The 4,695-nt window shown below is 50.8% G+C and overlaps 1 pseudogene; it reads right to left on the bottom strand.

Moving 5' to 3' along the window:
• Positions 1–871: 871 nt before the first annotated feature.
• Positions 872–4,249, bottom strand: LOC112665519 (poly [ADP-ribose] polymerase 1-like; annotated as a pseudogene).
• Between the last annotated feature and the right edge of the window lie 446 nt (positions 4,250–4,695).

Below are 4,695 nucleotides of genomic sequence, written 5' to 3'. Positions count from 1 at the left end.
CACGTCAGGCTCCCTGCATGGAGCCTGCTTCTCCCTCTGCTTCTCCCTCTGCCTGTGTCTCTGCCTCTCTCTGTGTCTCTCATGAATAAATAAAATCTTAAAAAGAAAAAAAGAGGAGCTAGAGATGTCAAATAAATATACAAACAGAGGTATCAGATTATTAATCACTAGGAAAATGAAAATTAAAACCACAATGATGCTGCTATATACCTATATCAGTCTGCTCTGGCTGCTATCACAGAATATGTCGAGGAGACTTAAAACAATTTTTTTTTTCACAGTTCTGGAGGCTGGAAGTCAAAAATCAAGGTGCTGATGGGTTAGTTTCTGGGGAAGCCTCTCTTAATTTGCAGATGGCCACTATATCACTCCCCTATCTCTGTGTCCTCACTAGACCTTTCTTCTGTGTGTGTGGACTTCTACTGTCTCTTTTCTTATAAGGATACTACTCCTATTGGATTAGGTCTTCACCCTCATGAACTCATTTAACCTTTATTATATATTTTTAATTTTTTTTAGTATGAAATTAGTTTTTATTTTTACCTCAAAATAAATGCATAACATTTTTCCAAAACTGAACTAAACGTGAACACTTAGAAGGGTGGAAGGAATAGTCCCTCCACCCCTACTTCCCCCCACCCCCCAGGAAGCCAGTGAGTAAGGCAGACATTGTGATGCGCAGGGTTCTTCCTGCAGGACTAGTCTAGAACCCCCTTCCTCTCTTACTGTCAGTCGTCCCCACCAGGGTGCTGGCCGCAGGGGGACCCCACCCATGCCCGACTCCCAGACCCATACAAACAAGGGATTTGAAAAGTGGGCAAACATCGCTTAACACGTGAGCAAACATTCATAGAAAATCCTTCCTAAGGAGACTGAGTGGAGGTGGATCTCGGGCAGCGGGGTGGCGGCCTTGGCCCGGTCAGGCAGTGCGGGGTGCTGGGCATCCTCATCCCTGCCACCGGGCTATGCCTCAGCCTCTCGCCCCAGCTCACCACAGGGACATCTTGAAGTTGAACTTGAGCTTCAGCAGGTATTTCAGATTGACCTGAGTGAAGTCGTAGACAATGTACTCGTAATACAGCAGGCAGGTGTCGTTGACCCCAGAGGAGATCCTAGTTCCAAGAGGGACTTCTACGCCAGCCAGACTAATACTAGCGGAAGGGTCAAGGGTCATCATGCCCAAACCTGTGACCCTGTGCTTGCCCTTGGGTAGTTTGCTGATATGTGAAGTGTGCTTTTAGTTCATACATGTTCCCTAGGGCAACTTCTCCCAGCAGGATCAGGTCTATGGGGTCTCCCTGGGACGTGTGGCAGTAGGTGGCACTCTTGGAGACCATGTTGGCAAAATAGATCCCTTTACCAAACATGTAGCCTATCACAGGCCTGGGTGGGGGGGACTATCCAGAGGCCCTGGGACAGGATCCCCGTGAAGTTGGTGGTCCTGGACCTGTGCCACAGCAACCTCTGGTTATGCAGCTGCTTGAAGGGCTTGTAGTGCTGGCTCTCGCCTTCACACTGGATCTTAAAAATATCAACTACCTCCAGGTCATATGCGTTGTGCATGGTCAGGTGAGTGTTCTTAACATACTTCCTGCTGGTCTCTGCTTCCTCAGAATCTCTGTTCACCACCTTAATGTCAGTCTTGAGCATCTCATAGTTGACGTCAATGGGGTCCTTGCTGCTGTCATCAGAGCCACCCCTGAGCAAACTGTAGGCCTCCAGCAGGTTGGCCAGCATTTCCCCCTTGGCCTGCACACAATCCGCATTGTTCAGGAGTGGGGCTTCTTCATCCTAAAGTCGTGGGGGATCAGGGTGTAGAAGCAATTTGTGAGATCCAGGATCTGGGAGTCATTGCTGCCCTGGGACACTGCCTGCTGCTCCTCACTGAGGATGGAGTACGCAGCCTGAATCTGCCATTTGCTCAGCTTCCCCAAGGGCATATTCTGAGAGTCAATCTCATATTCCACCATGGCTTTCTTCATAATTTCTATGTCAAAGATCATCAATGAGGTCCTGCATGGGCTTGAGGAGCTTGGACTTGGTGCCAGGCTTCACCATCAGCTTCTTCACTGCCTCTTCGTCCCGGCCATAGTCAATCTCCAGAGGGCAGAATTTTTTGGGATGCTCTGTGAAGTTCTTGGCATGCCAGGCATCCCCAGTTTTCTCTTTATACAATTTCATAAAGTGCTCCATGGCTTCCTCCTTGGATGGCAACTGCTCCAGTTTGTTGCTGCCAATCATGGTGCCCACATGGCCCCAGGACCTGAAGATCCAGTACCTACTTTCTTTGTCATTACAAGCTGCAGCTTGTAATAGGAGTTGGTTCCCTTCACGATGTCTACCAGGCCTAGGGTGGCGCTGAACACCTTCCCACCTTTCTCCAGGACGTGTGCAGAGTGTTCCAGACCCGAATCCAGATCAACAGCAGCACCACCTTTCAGAGTTAATTTTATTCTCTTCTCAGATCTGTTGACGTCTTCCTCCTTGACGGGGCCCTTGCTGTTCTTGGAGAACGCAGTTCCCAATTTGGCTTTAGGGGCCGCAGGCTCTGCTGGCTCCGCCTTCACCTTGGCCCCCCAGGGAGCCAGGACATGGGCAGAGAGCAAGTCCTGAAGGCTCCTGGTGGAATTGGACACGTCCCGGAGGAAATCCACAGACACCACTCGGATGCTGGCCTCTCTCACTTCCTCCATCTTCTTGTTCATCTTCTCCACCTCCTTTTTGGTACTGATGAACAGGGAGGCCTGTTGGCTGTGCCCGTCAACTTTCCCCTGAGTTCCTCAGTCATGGCCTTCACCTCATCCTTGTTTAGTGAGAGTTTCCCAAGAGTCAGGATCTTCATGTTGGATAACAGCTTACCTGGTGGAGCAGAGCTGTTCACGCCAGCAGGCGCCGAGGCAGTAGACGGCGGGGGTGCAACTGCCACTGGGGCACTGATCTCAGGGGGAAATATCCAGTCCTGCTTTTTGATCTTCAATTTCTTGACATAAGAGATTTCTTGGAATTCCTTTGGGGTCACCCACTCTTCCAGCTGGGTGTCTATGTTTTGACCATACATTTGGTCCAGGCAGTGACATCCCCGGTACAGTGGTAGGCATCACTCTTTTTTTTTTTTTTTTTAATTTTTATTTATTTATGATAGTCACAGAGAGAGAGAGAGAGAGGCGCAGAGACACAGGCAGAAGGAGAGGCAGAGACACAGGCAGAGGGAGAAGCAGGCTCCATGCACCGGGAGCCTGACGTGGGATTCGATCCCGGGTCTCCAGGATCGTGCCCTGGGCCAAAGGCAGGCGCTAAACCGCTGCACCACCCAGGGATCCCAGGCATCACTCTTGAAGACCAGCTGGCCCGAGCATTCCTCCATCACAGGGAAGGAGGGCACTGAACACCATGCCATCAGTCACTCAGTCCAAGACCGCAGACTCCCCAGATGACACTTGCTACGTGTTGAAGATGAACAGCTCTTTCAGGTCATTCATAGAACACACTTTCTTTAGCTCGTTCTTGATGTTCCAGATCAGCTCGTTCTGGGCCTTCAGGGCCTTCTCAAGCCTACTGTTCTTATCTTTTTCTTTTTTAGATTTCTTCTTGGCCACTTCATCTATCCCATCCACCTCACACCTTCCCTCTTCCCTTCACTCTTGACTCCCAGGAACTGCTTCTTCAGGCCTTCTTTATCCTCTGGAGTAAGGAAGCCAAAGCCCTTGAACTGGCTGGTGCTGTACTCAGGCCGGAACCCTAGCTCCTCCCTGTTCTTAACAAAGCAGTTTGGGTGGCACCAGCGGTCAATCATGCCTAGTTGGGGCTTCTCTGGATCCAGCGTCTTCTTGGACAGGCGTATCTGGCCCTTTTCTATCTTCTCCAGGCAGCCCTTGCACGTGCTTCTGTTGGACTTGGCGAATTGGGCTGCGAAGTCAGCCAGCGTCTTGTCTGTCTTGCCGTCTCCTCCATCCTGGCCTTTGCCCGTCACGCCTCCAGCCTCCGCAGTTTTCCTGACTTTCTGCTGGTTGTCCCACCTGGGCGCAGAGAACCTGTCCACCTCCACGTCGGGGTGCCGGATGGAGTGGCCGACCTTCCAGAAGCAGGAAAAGTGGTACCAGTGTGGGACTTTTCCATCGAACATGGGTGACTGCACCATGATGGCCATGCACAGCGAGTCCTTGGGGATGCGCTCGCTGCATTTCTTGCAAGACGCGCGCCCGCCCTAGGCGTACTCGACCCAGTAGAGCTTGTCCGAAGACTTGGCCATCATCCGCGCACGCCGCCCCCGCCCCCCACTCCCGCTCCCCTGAGCACCCCCCTCGCAACTCCCCGCCCAACCACCAGCCGCCTCAGAGCAGGCTGCGCTGCCCCGCTGCGCCCCAACCCACCGCCCCTTTATTGTATCTTTAAAGGCTTTGTGTACAAATATGCTCACATTGGGGGCTTAGGGCTTCAACACATAAATTTGAGTGGGGGGACACAATTCAGTTCATAACAATTAGGAATTGCTGGTGGAAGTGCAAAATGTAGAGCCATTTTATTTATTTATTTATTTATTTATTTATTTATTTATTTATTTATTTATTTATTTTTGAAGTTTATTTAACTTCTCTATCCCCTGTGGGGCTCGAATTCACAAACCTCAGATCAAAAGTTACATGCCCAGGGGATCCCTGAGTGGCTCAGCGGTTTAGCGCCTGTCTTTGGCCCAGG

The sequence above is a fragment of the Canis lupus genome, chromosome 27 (assembly GCF_003254725.2).
Source record: "Canis lupus dingo isolate Sandy chromosome 27, ASM325472v2, whole genome shotgun sequence".
NCBI classification, from domain to species: domain Eukaryota; kingdom Metazoa; phylum Chordata; class Mammalia; order Carnivora; family Canidae; genus Canis; species Canis lupus.
This window is presented reverse-complemented; position numbering and strand designations above follow the sequence as displayed.